This window comes from Echinops telfairi, unplaced genomic scaffold (assembly GCF_000313985.2).
Source record: "Echinops telfairi isolate 266 unplaced genomic scaffold, ASM31398v2 ScPeMD7_7468;HRSCAF=8506_0, whole genome shotgun sequence".
NCBI lineage: Eukaryota > Metazoa > Chordata > Mammalia > Afrosoricida > Tenrecidae > Echinops > Echinops telfairi.
In genome coordinates, this window is record NW_022111369.1 from 15,331,299 (window position 1) to 15,340,908 (window position 9,610).

The following is a 9,610-nucleotide window of genomic DNA, read 5'->3' on the forward strand; positions in this document are numbered from 1 at the left end:
AAACATATAGGATGCCATGGGGGCAATTCTGAGATGTAACAGAGCTATTGGCAGTGTATCTTTCCAGTTCATCTGAGTTTCTTGTGTCACATGACACAATAATTTCCTCAGGCTTAGTTATAAGTGTTGGCTAATGCTCTCTACTTGCCCTGAGGAATGCAGTACCGAGGCACAGTGGAGACGATAAGTTATTCCTGAAGTGTCAAGCTACAGCTTAGAGTCTGAGGACGGAGGTTAGGAAAGGGTAGACAGCACCACGTAGGGAAAAAAATGCCCTGGCCTACCTGCCAACCTCTATGCACAACCAGGGTTCCAGACAGGAACAGCAGTCCTTTGCTGCTGGACGGTCCCACTGGGCTGCTTCGGTCCTGTTAGCAGTTGCACACTCGCCAGCAGACCACTCTCCTCGTGGGTTTCCCTCACAGGACAGAGGGCTGCCAGGGCCAGGTGTTTACAATGGCATGGGCTCTTGGAGACCTATTCCTATTAGGGCAATCCTTTACCCAGTGGCCCAAATGCTGACCCACACATGGGACTTTGTACCCTGTGCAGGGGACTTTCAGAGCCAGGGAGCAGATCAGGTCTACTGATTAGCTATGGAAGCCAATAGCTTGCATGCCTAGGATCTTCCCTTCTCTCCTGAGTCTGAGACTCTTGCTTAAAATCTATACTGTAAAAAGATTGCATTGGTAGTGGTTAACCCTCTGTGGTCTTTGATACATCTGGAACAAAGGTCCTTACTGTTTCTCAAGAAAAGGAAATTTCACTCCACCACAATGTTACCAGAATTCAAGCTCTTGTCTCATAAAAAGAATGATTTAATTTGAAAGACATAGGGTGCCACAAGAAAATTTTATTTAGAGACCCCTAGGAAGAAAACCTTTGTGACCAGCATGAGTAGCCTCGGTATTTCTTACTTGCCACACACATGCCAAGCATGTTTTTCTAAAGATCATCTAATTGGGGCTCTCACAGCTCTTATAATGATCCATATATCAATCGCATCAAGCACATTTGTACACATGTTGCCATCATCATTTTCTAAACATTTAATTTCTATTTGAGTCCTTGGTATCAGCTCCTCTTTTCTCCTTCCCTCCCACCCTCATGAACCCTTGCTAAATTATAAATGATTACACTGACTGCTGTCTACCTTCACCCATGTTTCTGTTGTTTGTCCCCCTGGGGGGTGGGTGGCTATGTGTTGATCATTGGGATCGGTCCCCTCTTCCTCCCCTCTCCCCCACGACCTTCCCCTTACCCTCCTGGTATCGCTATTTATATTTCTGTTCCTGAAGGGTTTATCTGACCTGGATTCCAGGTGTCAGGAGTTCTTCTCTGTACAGTGTACATGCTCTAATATAGCCAGAAAGGCAGGACTGGGGAGATGATAGTGGGGAGGTGAAGAAGCCTCAAAGAACCAGAGGAACATTGTGTGTTTCATTAGTCCTATACTGTACCTTGGTTGACTCATCCCTTCCTTATGATCCTTCCGTGAGGGGATGTTCTACTCTATACAGATGTAGACCTTCTGTGAGGGGATGTCCTGCTATCTACAGATAGGTTTTGAGTCTCTTCCTTGTGACCCTTCTGTGAAGGAATGTTCTATTATCTACAGATGAGTTTGGGGGTCTCTGCTCCAAGCCCCTTCATTCTCAGTAATATGTTTTTATTGCTTTGTTTTGAGTCTTCTGATGGGTGCTACCTGATCCTGTCCACATCTCATGATCACACAAGCTATTGTGCTTCTTCCATGTGGGCTTGTTGCTTCTCTGGTCAATGACTGCATATTTAACTTCAAGCCTTTAGGACCCTAGATGCTATCTATTTTGATAGCCAAGCACCATCAGCTTTCTTTACCACCTTTGCTTATATGCCATTTTGTCTTCAGTGATCCTGTCTGGAGGGTGAGCATCACAAAATGCTAGGTTGTTAGAACAAAGTGTTCTTGCATTGAGGTAGGGCTTGAGCAGAGGCCCCAATAGGCCAATACCTCTATTTTTATGAATTAATGTATTTACATATGTATACACCTATGTTTATACCTCTATCCATAGCTTTGCTTCCTAAGTCCTCTGTTTCCTTTAACCTTCCTCCTTTCCTAGTATCAGCTCACCCTTCTTTTACCTCTTAGTAATTCCTCTCTGCTTGACTGCTGTTGCTCCAACCCCCGCAGGAACTCTATGTACTCTTCAGTGTTGATTTTAATTCTCTAGTTGTTCCCCTGTCTACGGTGTTGTTTGCTCACCACTCCCTTCCCCCAACTCTTCCTCTCCATAAGTCCCTCTGGAACCATTGGTCCCATTGCTTTCTCCTGGGGATTACTTCCTTTGCCTATCTCTTAATTTTCTGGTCTAACATCAGGAGTACTGGCCTGGTAATTCTACCTCAATGTCATCTTGACTCATACCTCTCTATGCCAAGCATTTTTAAGGGTTCCTACAGTGAGAGAATATTGGGAACTTCCAACAAGGGTAGCGAAGGGTTCTGGGAAATGTAGTCCCAAAATGTTGTCATGGAGTCCACACATGCTCTCTCAAAATCTTCACCTTCAATCACTGGTCCTGTCTCAACAAGATGTTATAAAACAAAAGCAGAGTTACTTGGGAAAAAAGAATATGGAGAGAAGTGAGCGAGAGAAATATATCTTTAGATATCTCTATCTATGCATGTCTGCATTTCTCACTATCTACATCTATATCGATATGTATATTTAAATCTATAAAATTAATTGAACCACCCCTTGCCTGTTGTGTTTTACTGTGGTGACTTGTGCTTGTTGCTATGATGCTGGAAGATATGTCACTTGGTTATGTCAATACCAGCAGGATAACCCAAGGTGAAATGTCTTCAGAAGAACTTCCCGACTAAGAAGAGGGTTTGAAGAAGGAATGTATTGTCCACGTCTGAGGAAGTAGGCACTGAGTGCCTCATGAATAGCAGCGAGAAAGTGTCAGATCCTGAAAACTTCCTGCGCATCAGTGGGACACTCAGAGTACCAGAAGGTGAGCTCCTCAGATTGGAAGGCACTCAACATATGACTGAGGAAGAGTGGCCTATGGAAAGCAGAGTCCACCTTAGTGATGTGAAGAGGCCTTCGTTTCGTGATGGATTATGACTAAAGATGAAACAAAACAACATCTGCAAACATCCACCAATAATTAAAATATGGAACGTGTGCATTATGAAGATAGGAATATTGGAAGTCAAAAAGTTAAGTGGGCCACATAACAAGAGATATCCTAGGTGTTCGTGAGCTGAAAGGGACAGGTCTTGGCCATTTCGAATCAGATTATCATGATTTTCCAAGCTGAGATTCAAGAGGGATGACATCACCTTCATTGTCACAAAGGACATTGCATGATCAGTCTTGAAGTACAATGCTGTCTGTGATAGGGTAATAATATCCATCCAAATACAAAAAATCCAGTCAATACAACTGTAATTCAAGTTTATTCACCAAAAAATTAAAGCTGATGATGAAGGAATTAAAGAATTCAGCTAATTTCTTCAGTCTGAAATTCATGAAACCAGCACTCAAAATACATCGACAATTATTGATGATTTTAAAATGAGAGTTGAAACAAAGAAGAAGGAACAGGAGTTGGAACATATGGCCTGGGCCATGGAAAGAAACTTAGAGACTGAATGATAGAATTTGAGGACCAGTGACTTCTTCAATGCAAATACCTATTGGCAAAAAAAAAATGGTTATGTGTGTGGAAGGATGGAATGAATGGAGGAAGGAAGGAAGGAAGGAGGGAGGGAGGGAGGGAGGAAGGGAAGGAAGGAAGAAAAGACGAACGTGGACCACTTAAGAGATGCTAAAATTTGCTCTTGATGTTAGAATACGGAAAAGCAAGGATGTTACTTTGAGGAATATGGTGCACCTGATCCAAGCCAGGGTATTCTCCACTGCCTCACAGGCATGTAAAAGTTGGACACTGAATAAGGTAAACTGAAAAAGAATCTATACCTTTGAATTGTGGAGCTGGAGGAGAATATGGAAAGTACCACAGATTGCTAAGTGACAAACTAATCTGTCTTGGAAGAAGTATGGCTTAAGTGTTCCTTAGCGGCAAGGCTGGGGAGACTTCGTCTTACTAACATTGGATATGTTGTTAGGAGAGACCGGTTCCTGCATAAGGAAATCATGTTTGGTAAAGCAAAGGGCAGTGAAAGAGAGGAAGATCCTTAGGGGATGGATGACACAGTGGCTGCCACAGGGGCTCAAGCATGGAAACAAGTGTGAGGATGGCGCTGGGCCGCATTGTGTTTTGTGCATAAGGTGGCAATGAGTCGGAACCAAGTCAATGGCAGCTAACAACAACAGCAAAGCCCATGGAAGAAATGAGGAAGTAAAAGAGCTGAACAGAATATTTCATAGGACAGCTCTAGCGGACAATGTGTACCCATCTATGTCTCATAATGAAATGTGAAAGACTAAGAGCCAGGAAACCAAAAAGAAAGGACACATTCAACACATTTCAAGCTGATAGAACTAGGGGGGGGGGATCCATTTTCTTGGGGACTCTGTCTTTTTTCCTTCTCCAGGTACTGGTCTCCCCTCATAACATGCCCCAAAGTACATGAGACATAGTCTTTCCATCCTTGCCTTCAAGGAGCACTCTGGCTGTACTTCTTCCAAGACAGATTTGTTTGTTGTTTTGGTAGTCCATGATACTTAATAAAGCCTCAGAAACTCCCAAAGCATGGATTCTTAAATCCAAGAAAGCTTATCTCCAAGAATTCTTCGAAGGTCCATGGAAAGGTGGAGTTAAAACCCCTCTCTCTCTGGTGCTAATTCTCCATCCTCCAGAGATCCCATCAAGAAAGATAACTTTGGATCCTAACCAAGCTACCTCATACCATATAAGGGGGCAAAGAAGATCTCAAATTCAAATATAATTTAAAGAGGCACATTTGTTAAATCTGATATGGGACAAAGGCCAGACAGGTAATCCAGAGGAGGAGCCCATCACTAAGAGGGTGCAATGATATCCTTGCAGTGCAATCATAATCCACCAGTCTGCCATCATACCTGTCCTAGAATAAAACGGGGTGTAAATTAATAACACTGTTGTAAAGAGAAATGTGTTCCTGCCGTGCTGTGGTTGCTTTCCTTTGTTAATGTAAAAACACTCGTGTCACCTGTGCAATGCCTCTCACTGTGCCAGGCAAAGGGCATTTTATAATGCGCACAAGGAATATAGACATTATTAGAACCGCTCATTCAATCTGGACATTCTGAACTAAGCCTTCAAAAGGAAATTTATTGTCTACATGTACCATCTGCTTTCAACAGGTGTGGATGGATTTGTGAGTCTGCCCTGATATGTGTAATGAAATTGATTTCCATCCTCAGACGAGCAGACCTTGTTTGATCTGGGATTAAGGTAGCACTCAAAGGATTGGTTCTTTTAGATTTCTAACTATGGGCACCTTTTAAATTTGCTTCCATGAGCACTTTTAACATAAAATCTCATCTTTAAAATGCAGAACTTCATGGTTCAGCTCATTTTTAGAGTCTGCTTTTGTATCTACATGAAATGGGAGATTCTGAATTTCCAAGGAAGTCTACTACTTTTCAAATTCATTATATTTGTAAAAAGTTGTTTCGTTGGGTTTTGAGTTCCATTTGCTTATTTATTTATTCGTTCATTCATTGTTCCTAGTTTCTGAAAGTTGTAAATACACCGTGTGGAAAAGATTATTCTAAAGTATCTTTAACCCTTAGATAGAGGCTCCGGGATTTAAAATATGTTTAATCATAAAAATAGTAAAGTCTAGCCTGTTCTCAAATTGAAAAAAGATTGATTAGCACCTTTGGGCATAGAAGTGTGGAAACAATACGAACCAAAAAGTATATTAGGAATTTATAGAATAATTCATAAACAAAAAGTGCTTTATTATTATGAAAAAAGGTTCTTTTGGCTGCCTAATAATGGCAATTCTCCATTTTCCCCCTGAACTTTTGAAACATACATATCTTCTCTGAAATCATTCTCTTTAAAAATGATTTCTATGAGGTGTATGAAGTGTATCTTCAACATGTGCAAATGGATTGGTGGGGTAGTGGGTGTAGACATGTATTGTGGTGAGTTTGAAGTGTAGCTCAAGTTTGACAGTGTACTTACAAACTGCATGAAAGACAGAGATAAATGGTGTTTAGACAGATGGATTAAAGCCATATTTGGAAGAACTGTGAAAATGCTGTATTTCCTAGGGCTCTCATAACAAAAAATATGACAAGTGGGTGGGTTAAAGAATAAAAATCAATTTTCTCACAGTTCTGGAGGTTAGATGTCTGAACTGAAGGCATTTCCCCCAGACAAGTGGTCTTTGTTGCTTTAATTCCTAGTGACTACTGGCAATCTCAGGTGTTCCTGGTCTTCTAGAAGCAAGTGCTTCCATCATCACATGGCATCTTTCTCCCCGCCCCACCCTCTTTGCCCCCACCTATGTATAACCTATCTTTCCTGCTCTTTTAATAAAACACCACTCTCAAGAGGTTACATTCAGGATTCCCTCCTCCCGTATGACATTAAATGACAACAACAATAAACACCTACTTCCAAACAAGGTCATATTCACATATACAAGGGTAGGACTTCAACAAAACTTTCTGAGAACACAATTTAGTACATGACAGGAAGCTGGGGGCTTATGCTAGATGTATTTGAAAGAGAGTGCTCAAGTCCCTGAATTCTCCATGAATACATGACAGGAAGCTGGGGACTTAGGCTAGATGTATTTGAAAAAGAGTGCTCAAGTCCCTGAATTCTCCATGAACACAGTCCACTAACAATAGAGTCAACAGAGTTTATGCAGGTTATTGTTTATTCTTCCGATAGTAATGAATGGGTGGATTGTTATCCCATGTGTCCTGCAGACATAAAATTAAGAGCAATATTTAAGTGAAACAAACTCGACTCATTTTAGCAGCACAATAATCTGATGCCATCCTTAACCTCTAGTAAAACTGAAGGAAACTTTCATAGACACTGATCATGACCCAGGGTCATCTTTAGCTTCACTGAAGTGATATATCCAAGTTTCAACATTAACTGTGTCCTGGAAGTGTGAAGTTCGGTTCCCGGGCTGTCATCCTCTGGGGAACTGGAAAGCTCTGAACCCATGTCATTAGGGCCCAGAGATAAGCTGTGTGCACATATACATACACACACAGCTGCGAGTTAAGTCATACATTTTTTAAAGCATAAAATCACTTAAAAAGTGATGACGCAGGTCTCTTGAATTGAGAAGGACACTGTTAGGGTCCTCCTAGAAAAACAAGACCAGGATTTTATATATATTTATATAGATAGATATATAAAACATAAGAAATAAACATCTAATTACCCTATAGAGCAGTACAAAGGGCTCAGTGCAATTCACTTCCATGAGACAGTCCTTCAAGTTATGAGGGCCGCTGGTTGCAAGTCAAGGAAGCAGACAGCTGAGTCCTCTGTAAAGCGATTCAGGCAATCCGGCCACAGGCATCAAACAGCAAGCCAAGTCACCAACAGTCAGACAGATGGCAGGGTCTGACAGTCCCCAGCTCAAGCGATGTATACACCAGCAGTGTGGTGAAGGAGGTCTTGAAGGAACCTCAAACTACAGTGATACAGTCCCACAGGTTGCGTGTCCCACATGTAGCGGAGCTCACACGTTGAGGCAGAGAATCAGCTAAGGCAGCCACACACTGGTCCAATCATCAAAGAGCAAGAGACAAGAAAGGCGAGGCTCGCTAAACTAAGCATACAAATCCACATAATACGAAATGTAAAAATTACAAGTTTTAAAAAATATATATGATAATTCAACAATACCATCATTAGGTCTTTCTACCGAAGTAGAGCTTAAATTCTGACACGCTGATTTGCAAAAGACTATGGATAGCAGTGATAGCCCCAAATCCAATTTCTGAGTCCCCACATAGAATAAGCCTCCATTGAATGTTTCTGATCATTAAACCAAGTATATAGATAATCTTGCTCATCAGGTAGAATGCCTTGGCTGGTCCAGAGAGAAGCAATCTTTCTCTTAGGAGCTTACCTAGATGTGTCCTTGTTGGAAATCACCATCCAGCTGGTCACATAATCATGAATCACGCACTATCAGTCATGCCCTAAGAGCCTTAGTCAGAAAGCCCTGGACCAATCTTGCAAGCCTTTCTATCTAACAGCTTACTTTCTCTGATCACGGTCCCATTCATGCTTCTGTAGTCCCTCATGCAATGGTCCTGTATTGGTCTGCCACCAATCATGTTTTTGTGACAGTTTCCTTTGCCCCCTTTAAAGCTTAGGATCTCAATGAACCTTGGATGCCATTTTAACCTCCTGTTAGCGGTGTCCCTCATCCAGATGATGTGTCTGTGTCTGTGTCTTTGTATTGTCTTTGTCTCTTCTAAGACTTAATAAAAGTTTTCCTTAAATTATATTTGAGATAGAGTCTCTTTTGTGCCTTCAAACATTTCTTAGGTCATCTCAGATACAATAGTTGATTCATTTATGGTTGTAAAATGTCTACAATAATTTGAAACATCAAGTCCTTTCATGGTAATTTCTTAAAACCAGAAGCAAAGGCAAGTTTGATTTTAGGCTCCTTTTAGAAGAAACAAAATCCCCTATAACCTCCTCAACAAACTTCTTCATTTTCCCTTTCCCTGGATGAGTTGCAGTAGGTAAATCTGCTGAACAATAACAGCATGCCAATTTACATCTCATTCATTTTCTTACTCGAAAACCAGTCGTTGGAAGGAAGAAAGGATCATTGTGGAATAGACCTGTCTTGTTAGAGTAATGCAGATACAGCCCTAAGGACGCCCAGCTCAAATCTGCCTCCTCTGAAGAACTCAATGCTCTAGTACAGGAAGAAAATTGGGATTTCATGTGGAAGGACCTCAGAGTCAAAAAGAAGAGGGTGGCGTTATTTGATTTTAGACCAAAGGATGAGAAGACACCCAAGAGTACACATACATGGAGGTAATGAAACAGATAGCCAGACTTTACCTTACATACTTTGGATATGTTGTCAGGAGAGAAAACACATGCGGCAAGGTTGCATCCTCTCACCATATTTAATCAATCTGTATGCTGGGCAAATTACCCGAGAAGCTTCATATGGTGAAGAAGAATGTGGCACCAGGATAGCAGGTGACACGACCTTGCTTACTGACAGTGAGGAGGACTTGGAGCACTAGCTAGTGAAGATCAAGGATTGCAGCCTTCAGTATGGATTACAACTCAATGTAAAGAAGAGCAAACTCCTCACAACTGAACCAAAGATTTTTTTGCCTTGCTTGGATATACAATAAATGCTCATGTCAAGAGCTCAAACAACGCATGGCATTAGTTAAATCTGCCGTGCATGAACTCTTTAGAGTATGGAAAAGCAAGGATGTTACTTTGAGACCTGAGGTGCGCCTCACTCAAGCTATGGTGTGTATGCATGTGAAGGTTGGACATTGAATATGGCAGACTGAAGAAGAATGCATGCATTTGAATTGTGGTGCTGGCGAAGAGGACGGAAAGTACAATAGACTGCCAAAAGGACAAACCAATCTGTCTTAGGAAGAAGTACAGCCAGCTTGCTTCTTAGAGGCAAA